Below are 12,905 nucleotides of genomic sequence, written 5' to 3'. Positions count from 1 at the left end.
CCTCCTATGTGAAATGTTACCTTTACATTTATGAAAAAGACCCATGCACACACAGACACAAATACATATACATTATGTATGTGTGTGTATAATTATATATATATATATATACACACACATATACATATACACATATATGTATGAAACACTTTGGGATATTTCTTCAGGTGTAATCAATATTTGAAACATTTTAATTCATTGATTCATCCACCTGGTTTGTCATTCATTTACTCAATGAATATTCATGAGTAGGTTCTACATACAAGCACATAATTAGATCCTCTATACTTGATCTTATATTATTGTATTGACAGGGAAGAGTCTTACCGTTTAATGAGAAGTTCTTTTCTCTAAACTCTATAGCATGGATGGTCTTTTCTGTTCATTAAGCACTTAATCATGTCAAGTACAACAGCATGTTTTGTTTAATTATAGACTGTTTTGGCTTGGGTCCATATGAAGAAGATAAGCTATTTGTGAATAAGGACTATGCCTACCTTCCCTCACAATGCTTAGGAAATGTAGGCTCAAAGGCATTGTACACTTTTGACATAAAGTTACCTCAATTAAAAGTTCAATTTTGCAAATGAAGTAGATTCAAGGAAGTCAGATGACTTATCCAAGATCACACAGCTAATCAGTGACCATATTAGGATCAGGGCCCAAGTCTTTAAGCTGTCACTTCAGGTACCTTTCTGTCATTACTCTCTTTTTTTCTAGCATTTCATTTGGCTCTTCTAGCTGGGCTGCTCTGCTAAAAATCTTTGCATTAAGGCAGGATCAGCAAGGTTCTCAAGCCATAAGTGAACGTGTTATCACATCATGGGAAATGCCTATGCATTGTGAAATGATTCTGTTCTATTCTTCAGTATGTGTATATATAAGTATTATGTGTCTGGTTGACTAAGTTATTAGTGGTATAAGAGAATTAAATATACAAACTGAAAAATTAAATACATATGGCAGAGATAATGCTTGTTGAAGTATATACAGAAATGTTAAGGATGGTTATATCATATGTTGAGGTCAACACTTTTTCAGTAAAAACATATTTGAAATTATAATTGTGCTTAGTAGGAAATATGATTTCACATGAAAATATTCCTTGCTTTACTCCGAAAATCAATGTATAAAAATCAATTAATGTGAAAATCAATTGAATCCAAATCTATTCTTTTGATAAATTACATTATAAGTACTAGGGAATCTATCTATTAATGAGCATATGTGATGAATATTCAACAAAATTTCCTGAATGCTTACTCTATGCCAGGCTGTATGCAGAATTCATTATACAAGAATGAACAAGACGGATTATCCTTTCCATGTGGAATTTATAATCTCTTAAGAAAGAAGCATGAGAAGTAGCTAGAAGGGTAGTAGGTATAATAAAGAAAAACTCCTAAACTAGGGTTGAGAAAAAAACTATTCCAAAGAAGTGATATTTAAGTTGAGTCTGAAAAGATGAGTATAAAGAAGCTTGGGGAGGGGCAGGGGATTTGAGAGGCAGGGAATCATTCCAAGCAAAGAAACTTGCAAAGGCAGAAGGCAATGAGTGGCACTGTATGTGAAAAGTTGGCCAAACTTTATGAAGCTATGGAATTAACAACCTCTTTAAAAAAAGGAGTTGGAGAAACATAAGCAGTAAAGGGAGAACTTTAAAAGTGTTTGGTTGAGACCTGAGCCTGTTTGATGTCTGATATGAAGAAGTCAATGTGAGGCTGCCCGTATGTAAGGCAAGGAGATGACTAGTAGCACAGGTTCTTGAAAAGGAGGGAGGAGAGAAATCCAGCGCAGTAGATGGAGGGGTCACCCAGCTCCATTGTGAAAGGAGGAAAAGAAAAACCAGGAGACTCGCAGGCATATGTGTTTATAGATGTGATGGTGGAAAGTTGAAAGAATCAGCATCTCTGATGGCCTGTGTTTTCTCACTGAAGTAGGTTGTCTGATGGGAATGAAGAGAAGGAAGGAGGAATGCAAACATTTTGAAATAATCATGGGGGTCATTGGGAGAAACAACTGACTAGAGAAGATCATACTTTATTAAAGCGAGAACTCGTGTGTATACTTGTATCATACAAAAGTTATCTTGACTTTTGTCTAGGAAGTTGTCTGAGAAATTAGGGAGAAAGGAAGCTAAGACAAAGAAAATCATTGAAGCCTGATTCAAAAGAGACTTCAAAACAATTAATCTAATAAGACTGAATGTATAACCTTCCAATAAAATAAATTAATTCAAACCTCCTCAGAATATAAATATTTCTTGACTTCACTACAATTCACTACAAAACTTCTTGAAACAGTGTTTTACACCTGTTTCATTTTATTCAATCCCCACTCATTCCTCAATCCTTTGCAATGGCTTCATTGACTTTTTAACAAATAAGATTAACTTTTAAGAGAAGTTTTATGTTTAAAACCAAATTAAGAGGGGGCTACAGAGATGTCCCATATACCTCCTGCTCCCACACATGCATAACCTCCCTCATTATCAACATCACTAACCAAAATGGTATATTTTTTACCAAGGATGAACTGACACATAATCACCCAAAGTCCATAGTTTACCTTAGGGATCACTCTTGATGTTATATGTTCCATGGGTTTGAACAAATATGTAATGACATATATTCACCATCATAATAGCATACGGAGTATTTTCACAGCCCTAAAAATCCTCTGTGCCCTGCCTATTCATCTTCCCCACCCCTCACCACTAGTACCACTTATCTTTTTATTATTTCTACAGTTTTCTTCTCCAAAATGTCATATAGTTGGAATCATACAGTATGTAGCCTTTTCAGGTTGCCTTTTTTCACTTAGTAACATGCATTTAACGTTCCTCCACGTCTTTTCATGGCTTGATGGCTCATTTCTTTTTTAGTGCTGAATAATACTTCATTGATTGCATGTAACATAGTTTACCTTCACTGGCTTTTAGGACATGATTTTCACCTTTATTTGATTCTTCTCTTACTTTATCATAAATGCTGGTATTTCTCAGTTCTGATTTTGGACTTTTTCTGTTTTTCCCCTACAGAATCACAATACTCATCTTACTTCTTGGCTTCAATCTGTACTTCAGTGCAGACACCTCTCAAATATATAAACCTTTCCACTGTACCACTGCCCTTCTTTTTCAATGGCCCAGCCAGATATCCTGGTCTGAATGTCCCAGTGGGAACTCCAAGGCCTACTTCATCATTTTACTGTGCTTCCCAATTTGTGTCAACATCCTCCTAGTCACTTAGTTTCCAATTTTGAAATCTTTTTCTTTGCCCTTTCCTTCATGCTCATATCAGTTATCCCACTCCATCAATCCTATTTTTCAATATAAATTTATTTATTTATTTATTTATTTATTTATTTATTTATTTTTCGCTGTGTTGGGTCTTTGTTGCTGTGTGAGGGCTTTCTCTAGTTGCGGCAAGCGGAGCGGGGGCTACTCTTCGTTGTGATGCGTGGGCTTCTCATTGTGGTGGTTTCTCTTGTTGCAGAGCACGGGCTGTAGGTGTGCGGGCTTCAGTAGTTGTGGCACGTGGGCCCAGTAGTTGTGGCTCGCGAGCTCTAGAGCGCAGGCTCAGTAGTTGTGGTGCACGGGCTTAGTTGCTCCACGGCATGTGGGATCTTCCCGGACCAGGGCTCGAACCCGTGTCCCCTGCATTGGCAGGCGGATTCTTAACCACTGCACTACCAGGGAAGCCCAATCTTATTTTTTATAATGTCATTTATTTGTCCTTCTGTACCGTACTTCAGGCTCTCAATAACATGTGCTTAAATAATTGCAACCTCTACAGTTCTGTTCTACCTTCCTTCAGCCTTCCTTTACTCTATACTACATGCTATTGTCAGTGATCTTCCTAAATTACAGGTGTAATCACATCACTCCCATGCTCAGAATCCTCTCATGGCTTCTCATTAGTGATAGCTGTCATTTATCAAGTTTTTCATAAGTTCCAAGCAGTTTGCAAAGCTTATTTTATATTACCTTATATCATTTATCCTCCTCATCATCATAATCTAAGAGATAAGTACTGCCCGCATTTTACAGATGAGAGGACTGCAGACTGTTGAGCTCAACTAATAGTAAAGCCAGAATTCAAACAAGCATCTGGCTAACTAAATCTTTGTGCTCCCTCCCAACCATTACCTTCCTACCTAGAGAATAAAGTAAAGGTTAAATTTCCTGGACTCACAGTCAAGGTCTTCAAGATATTTCTCAAATTTACATCTTCAACCTTTTGTCCATACCATCATTCTTCCCAATTTAAATGAGTTGAGCTATCTTTCTGGCAGGGATGCCAAGCAGTAAAAATCTTTGAGGTACTAACGCTTCAAAGAATATCCAGTAGTTAATCAAGGGCCATGAAACTTAGGTATCTTATGCTGCACCTGATTAAGAAAGTAATGATACACTACTTACACCCTAGGTCAATTTTTAAAAAATAATATATTATCTCTACCCTTTTTTGGGGGGAGGGGGGAAATATAAAAAAGATGGTAAATAATTATTATAATACTTTATGTAAAGCCACAAACACAGTATGCACATTTTGTTGGGTTTCAGCCTCCACAGCTGGTAGAACTTATTTTTGCTTTTATAAATGAATACCTCTATTATTCTTTTGTATCAAGAAAAATTCTATATGTGCAAAAAGGAGTCTTCAAAATTGCTCAGAAAACCAACTGCAGCTGTAAGTAGCTACACAACTTTGCACAGGTTTAAGAAGTTTATATAAATGTATAAACATCATTGTACATATGTGTGAAGGACACAATGTAAACTGTCATTTGAATACCCTAAATCTTTGTTGGCTTAAAAAGTGTATTAATATTTTGCATACATTTGGATGATGAGATTTACACTTCTCTTGACAAAATCTTTGGAATTGAAATAAGAGATTATGGATATCAGAATGAATCACATTGATAACCAGGAATTAATATTTATCTGTATTTATCTGTAAGCCCTTCTATGCAAAGAAACTCACTACCAGCAGACAAAAGATAGCATATTTACAATGGCACGCATTTTGTTGAAATGTTCACCCTAAGGAAGTGACTTTATAATGCATTTCTCTTGTTACGTCCACCCATTTATTTTAAAATCCTATGTGTTTCTCAAAATGTGTGGCTACAACAAATATTCATATAACACTTCTCCATAATCTTCGGGAAATCAGAAGTAAATTACAGAAAGACAATGAATGGGAAGCATGTAATCCTCCATGGTGTTCATTAATGGGTGCTTGTGACAAGATACTGTCAGTTTTAGTTTAATAATTTTTCCTTGGATGGTTCCTATTTTCTCAGCAGAAGGCTTAGGTATTACTAGACAGCTCACCATTAGTGGCAGTAGTGAAATGACTTTCTTGTCAGACATGCTGCAAAGCATGGGATTGTGACTGAGAAAGATGACTGAGGTCCTCAGGTCTTACTCATTTAGCAAGTAGGAGAAGACAATTGCCACATCAAATTAGATGACCCTCCTTAAACCTTCAACTAATTGTACACCGTCGAGTAGTCCTCATTTTCCCATGAGCACTTGGATAATTAAGGAATTAGGGTTTGGGAGTGGCTCTTAGATAAATCGAGACATAGAAGCTAAGACATAAATAACTCCCATGGCTTTATACACCCACTTAAATAAAATTGCAGCAAACACCTTCACAAATGACAAAGTGACTGCAGGTCTTCTGTCTTCACAGTCTCTTTGATGTGTTTCCTTCTTTTAGGAGGAAAAGCTGACATTTATTCTTTATCGTTAATTCTATTGCTAATTCCATTGGGTAGGGGTGAGGAGCTCCACACATCCAGATGAAGAAAAGAACAAAGGCAAAAACAACAAATGAAGGTTCTTTCCCCGCCCCCCCCCCCCCCCACCGACTTGGGATCTTTGAAATGTACTGCTGGGATTGTCTCCAATTGCGAGTATTATTCCTCGGCTATTTGATTATATACCTGTGGATTCTATGAAAAAGTCAGATTTCTAAAATAACCACAATTTCATGGCTGATCTTAAAGCTCTCATTGTTTTCAAAAATTTTTGACCGGCTTCTATGCTGCCAATGTGTCTACTGCCATTTTTAATAAGCTTTAGAGCTGGTGGATTAACACTGAATGTCAAACACCACAATCAGAATTGCTGATCGTTTGCAGAAACACTGTTTTCACATATTAAAAAACTGCCTTCTTCTTGCCATAAAACTCAGCACTCACTTCTGTTGTATTTGATCATTCTTACATGCACTTTTTAGCTCTCAATAACAGCCTTTGAAAGGGAGAAAGAATGTTAACGTAAATAAAAATGACAATCATAAGTGGTACCTAATTTCTTTTTGCTTTTCTAAAAAGGTGCATTGACTCTTTAGTTGTTCATTTTTCCTATGATTCATCATCAACAACTATGTAATCCAAAACCCATGAAAGAAAAAATCTGAAAGCTGGAGCACAACAGAGTAAAGTAGACCTCCTTAGCATGGGCTGGAGTTAAACCTTCTTACATTATCAAATTATACAGCATAATTCTCTAGAAAGGAGTGATGTTATGTATCCATTCTACTGCGGACTATTCTGGATAGTTATGCACAATTGTTTCTGAATTTAATCCATGCTTTTCTACAGCATCAAGTAGTATAAACTCATTTTTAGGAGAACTCAGTGTTTCCCAACTATCCCACAAAATCTTTACATATGTCAAAATATGTTTTATATATGTGACTGGCAATCAATGAGATACTAATTACTTATTGAGGTGTATCATAACTAATTTAATGAAAACTAGATTTAAAGCAGAATACTGTAGTCCTCCCCGAGGGATACCATTTCTGTTCTCCATTCCAAGTCAGTGGACTAATCAACCTATCAATTGCTATCAGTGAGTTAGATTTCATTCTATTAGTTATTTTTCCTCCCCTTTTCAATCCATTACTTCCTAATATAGCAAAGACTAGTATATTCATTAAAGAAAACTTGGAATACACAAAATATTGCAACAGAAAAAAGCACCCACAGTTACACCACCACACTCAATTATTAACATTTTGGAGGTGTTTCGATTTTTCCCTCAAATCTTTTCTTGCGTATATATTTTTAAAAACAGTCACAATTACACTATATATACAATTTTATCCTACTTTTCTCACTTGCATTATGTAAATATTTTCCATGTTTTTGCAAACAATGAAGTATAATTTTTAATGTATGGCTATAAAATTCACCATGAAGTGAATAAATTATTAGGCCACTTGTCTTAAGCACAGATTTCCTAAAGATTTACAGACAAAACAGGTTATTTCTAAGCTCCTTCAGTCCAAATACCATTATTTGCATACATATAACAAAGGTTTCTGAAAGTATATGTAAATAAACACTTTAAGATAAATCATTGGAAGGGGGGAATGTTCAAGCCTGCTGTTCAGTATCCTAAGAATTAGGTTTTGTTCCTCAAGAGTGGCCCCATTCTCCTTGCCTTGGTTCAAACTTCACAAACCTACTTTATTAAGTGACCATCATAATAGTTACTTTCTTGGCTCTTTCTTAGTATGAAACAAACAATAATTTATTCATTCACTATTTATGAGTGTCTTCCATATGAAAGATACTGTGTTAGCCGCTATGAGTGAACACTGATGCATGAAGGAGCTTTGCCTGACCTCAGAGCTAATACGCAAAAGAGAGGAGATAAGTACACTAATAAATAAAAAGGAAATGACCGTAAATAAAGCAAGATTTCAGAAGAGGGGAGTTCATGTTTAGCTGAGGTAATTAAGTAAGGCTGTCCTAAAGAGAGAGTATTTAACTGAGCTTTAGGGGGTGCATAAAAATTGAATCAGTAGAAAGGGAGAAGACAGATATAACAATATGAGCAAAATTAGACACAATAATTAAGGGCATGTGACTGAAAAATTGAACGACAGCTTAGAGTGTAGGAGTCAGTGGCTGAGTTAATGATGTTGCTTAATCATCGGGCCGCAGTCCTTGGACTCCATCTGTTACGCCATGGGGAGCCACTGTAGGTTCTTCAGTAGATACGAGGATCCATGTAGCAAATTCAGAAAGTTAATATGGCAGTAGTGTGTAAACTGGATTGAGCAGAGAAAGAGTAACAAGGTATTTGGGTCAGATATATTGAAGTGGCCCATGCCTGATAAGGCTAACTCAAGTACAAGCCAGCCATGTCAAGACAATCTGACTTGCTCATTCCAGGGCAATCATTAAATACAAAGGAATAATGTTACCATATCTATTTGGAAAACTGAAAGTGAATAAGTGACAAATTAAGGGCTTATTTGCACTAATACAACCCATGTGTGTTTGGCACTCCTTATTTCAGGGACTGGGCAAGGTGGAGCTTGAAGGTTGAAGTTTAGCAGCGCTGGAGCAGACTCTGCAAAGAGTTGCCTCTACCAAGGCATCCTGGGGAAGAAGAGCAGGTAGGTCCCAAGATGGAGCTGTGGTACTTGAGGAAGGTCACAGCCTCTAACCAAGCTGGACTAGGGTGTAGCTTATTTAGTCTTGTGTGAACTGAGTTATAGAAGTCAGAGGGGAGAAGGTCCCCACAGAGAAGGCTCGCATGCCATTCTGGAAGTGGAGTGCAAAGACGGTTAAGACTCCCATTTAGAAACTAGGCCATTCCAGGATGCCTGAAATGAGACTTAAGGACAGGGCCACCACATGATGTTTGGAATCTGGAGCTAGCTGGAACCCTTCGTGAACTGGCACCAGACAGTAGGCTAGGGGTGCAGGTGGGCTTTCCCCTCAGGCAAAAGTGCTCCAGAAGGGAACCAAGGAGCCCTGAGCTCATCCAGAAGGGGGCTGGTCAGTGCCTGGCTCCTATGCAGCAGATAGTACACCCTGAATAGCACTGCAGAAATATCTTGCCATTCATCAGCAAGCAGAGATGGAGAGGTCATTTCCAAACTCTGGGGGCACTTATGATGGAAGACAGATGTTGATATATTCACTCACTACCCATCTCACTAGCAAAATACATACAAGGGTTTGCAGTGTCCAGAGTATTAATTAGGATCAGCTGGCATCAAGTTTCAGGATAGGGGCTCTCAGGAAGAGAGCTAGAACAGACAGGCAACGATTGGCAACAAGTAGAGCTCTGCAACAGCCTTGGCTATTGTCACATTGGCAACTTAAATGATTGTTTTCTGCCGAATAAACTAAAGGGGTTTATGGGATTTTGCCAAACTGAAAAATAATGAAACTTTCACTGTGAGAAATTAGCAAAGTTCACTTTATTGTTTTATTAAAGAGATAACTAAGCATTCTTTCTGTGAACGATCACGGTAGTTGTTTTCAAAATTCATTCCAAAGAAAACATGTGTCAGACTCAACTTAACATTTATTCAATGTCTTTTCCTGCCAGGCACTATTCTAAGTGATTTCTACCAGTCTTCTCAAAGTGTGGTCCAAGGACTGAAGCTGATATGCAAACTGTTACCTGTCTGTGATAGGAGAAGTAGCTTTTTACCAAAATGTTAATCAACACACTGCTTCTTTCATTGGAAAGTCTTGCTAGGAAAAAAATGTCAGCTAACTAAGAAGTGTGCTTAATAACTTAGTTGATTTACAGTCTGGTGCAAGTTCCTTAACTTGTCATGGGCAGGCAACAAACAACTCATAGATATGCAGTGGTCCACAAACCACATTTCAGGTAGGATTGATTTGTATACATCTTCTCATTTAACCAAGTAAATGAGTCAAACCTAATTGAGTAAAATGGAGGACAAAGCAGACATTTATTTTAGGGTTGAGGAAATGGACCAACCCATTAGGGTTGGTCCATTTCCTCAGTCTTGTGCCAACAATGTGAAAATCACACAATTCGTAAAACATTTGTAAAGTGGTTCAAATTCCCCAATTATCTTCAAAACTCTTGAACATAACTACTGAGTCTCACAAATGATAGACAATAGCAAACAAGTGCATTTTTCTTTTGTTTAAAAAGACTAGTAATATTTTTTTTTCTAGAAAATACTCGTGTTCAGTATAAATTCTAAAAGCATTTAATGACCTGTGGGGCGATTTGGCAGACTGAGCACATGCATTCATTCTACGAATTCCACATAACATAATACTATAAAAAGGAACAAACAGGATATAATAAAGAGCTCTTGTGTTTTAAAAATATATATAGTTAAAATAAACCCAATAGAAGGGTTATAAATAAAGCTGAGAAAATTTCTCTGAAGATTGAGGAAAAGGAAAGACACACATACACACATACATACACACACAAATATGAGAGAAGAGGTAAGTGATACAGTATTCAAAAGTACATTCCAAGTACATCTAATAGAGCTGCAAAAGGAGAGTACAGAAAACATGCAGAAATTATCAGAACATAAGAAATTACCAGAAATAAAAAAGAAAAATTTCCACAAGTAAAGAAACAAATTAACCTTCAGATTGAGAGGTTTCATAGACTGACCAAAACAATAAGTTTAAAAAGTCCAATACCCTAAACCCAACACCAAGATCTTCACCTCTTTAAGAAATCTAAGGAATTCAAGGATAAAAAGTGATCCAAAAGTTTCCAGATTAAAAAAGAAACACACACGCACACACACACACAGCTATAAAGGAACAGGAATTCAGAAAACACCAGACTTCTTTCATCAGCAATAGGAGAGGCCAAAAGCCAATGGAGTAATGTTTTCAGAATTCTAGGGGAATATTATTTTTAACCCAGAATTCTATTCCCAGCCAAATTATCAATCCAGAAGAAGTAAAAGAAGTCAATTTTCCAAATTTCTCTTCTGAAGAAGATAAAGATGTATTCTAGAAAAACGAAAAAGAAATAGAAGTCAGGAGAGTCAAGAAATAATTAAGTCAACCCAGGAGAAAAGAAAGGAGGAATCCTAGTGTGACAGCTGTGCTGCTGCTTTAGAGACCAATCATTCAAATTGAAGTTGGTAAGCAGGGCTGGACACAGTCTGTACACAGTGGAATGCCCCAGTTGGTGGTTTATAAATGGTCTCTTACCTGATTGGTCAGTGATGATATCATGTTAGTTGTTAAATAATTTGACTCCAAGGTGACTCCAAGAGGGAGGTCAACAGGAAAAAAAGGGTGGGGATATGCAATAGATTTTATAATTGAGAAGATGAGTGCAGGGGATGGTAAGTAGAATGGCTATTGAGCAGAGGAACCATATCATGTAGTTTTAATGGCACTGCTTTCTGTAAGGTATAACATATATTATCTTGAATCATTTCTTTCTGGCATGAAAATGTCATGTGAAATAATGATTGGGTTTTATTTATTTATTAGTCTTAAGGTTGCTTCTAAGAGAGACTGGTTTATTTATAAGAATGCAAATTTAAAAAGCCTTCTGGAATTTCGAAAAGGCTTGTCATTTAAAATCCCTATAAATTAGGTATGCTCTATTCTATACAACAAACTTTTACATGTTCTTTCCCACAAGATATGCAGCATCAACAATTTGTTAAATGTGATTCTTTTGAGGAAGCCTTTTGAATTTAACCTCTAAGTTCCAGAAAATTATGACCTTAGTCAAATGTATAAAAACTCCTTTGGGTTTTTGGAAACACATTTGTGCTAAAAATTTCCTTTAGTATTTTTTTTTTGTTCAAATTAGTTTTATTGTTATTTTATCAACTAAAGTTTGTATATGATTTATTGAGATAAAGTTCACATAACATAAAATTAATCATTTTACAGTGAATAATAGAGTGGCATTTAGAACATTCATAATGTTGTGCAACTACCTTTATCTAGTTCCAAAACTTTTCTATCATTCAACGTAAAACCCGGTACCCATTAGGGAGTTGCTCCCCATTTCCCTCTCCTCCAGCCCCCGGTAAAACACCAAGTGTCTTCTGTCTCCTTCTGTCTCTATGGATTTATCTCTTCTGAATATTACATATACATGGAATCAAACAATATGTGACCTTTTGTGCCTGGTTTCTTTCACTTAGTATATTTTCAAGATTCACCCACACTGTAGCATACATCAGTACTTTATTCTTTTTTTCTTTTAGAAGTTTATGTAGATTTTTTGTTTGCTTTTTTTTTTTTTTTTTTTTTGGAGACAATCTTCAATTCTGTTGTTGCTGTTTTTTTTAAAATTTATATTGCAGTATAGTTGATTAACAATGTTGTGTTAGTTTCAGGTGTACAGCAAAGTGATTCAGTTATACATATACATGTATACATGTGTCTATTCTCCTTCAAATTATTTTCCCATTTAGATTATTACAAAATATTGAGCAGAGTTCCCTGTGCTATACAGTAGGTCCTTGTTGGTAATCGATTTTAAATATAGCAGTGTGTATATGTCAGCCCTAATCTCCCAGTCTATCCCTCCCTCCGTCCCTCCCTCCCTCCCCCCATAACCATAAGTTCGTTCTCTAAGTTTGTGAGTCTGTTTCTGTAGTACTTTAAGTTTACTCAGTTGAGTATTTTATTTTTCTCTAAAATGTCAGAATTAGCTAACAACTGAAGCTTACCTAAGACTAATTTCAGATAAATACAAGATTCCCAGTGCCTGTCTCTTGTTCCATTATTTAAAGCATGTTTCATGTATGTTTAGGTGCAACTCTGTAGAAGTAATAAAGGACCATCCCTAGTGCCGCAAGTCCCTCAAGGGTTTCAAGCTATTGTAGTCACCTCATATATGGCTTCTCATATCTCCAACTGCAGGGAGTATAACTGACCAGGGGCCTCAGCTGCTGGGCTCTTAAAACCAGCTATGAGTTTGACCAGGGATTCCACACTTCCCAAGAGCTGCTCTCAGCCAGTGATCGAATGCAGCAGGAATACTAAGGCAACCAGGTCCTGGGAGATGCAGGGCTCCTCTGATGGATGACTGACAGCTCAGAGATCCTTGCTGGCTTTACTGAAATATTCTTAAAACTGCACCATGGTTT

General features: G+C 36.7%; 1 protein-coding gene across 6 annotated transcripts in view; it reads right to left on the bottom strand.

Annotated features, from left to right (window-relative positions):
• The window catches only part of NTNG1 (netrin G1), a 325,003-nt gene that overhangs the window by 193,927 nt on the left and 118,171 nt on the right, over positions 1–12,905 (bottom strand). The window lies entirely within an intron of this gene.

The sequence above is a fragment of the Balaenoptera ricei genome, chromosome 1 (assembly GCF_028023285.1).
Source record: "Balaenoptera ricei isolate mBalRic1 chromosome 1, mBalRic1.hap2, whole genome shotgun sequence".
Lineage (NCBI taxonomy): Eukaryota > Metazoa > Chordata > Mammalia > Artiodactyla > Balaenopteridae > Balaenoptera > Balaenoptera ricei.
This window is presented reverse-complemented; position numbering and strand designations above follow the sequence as displayed.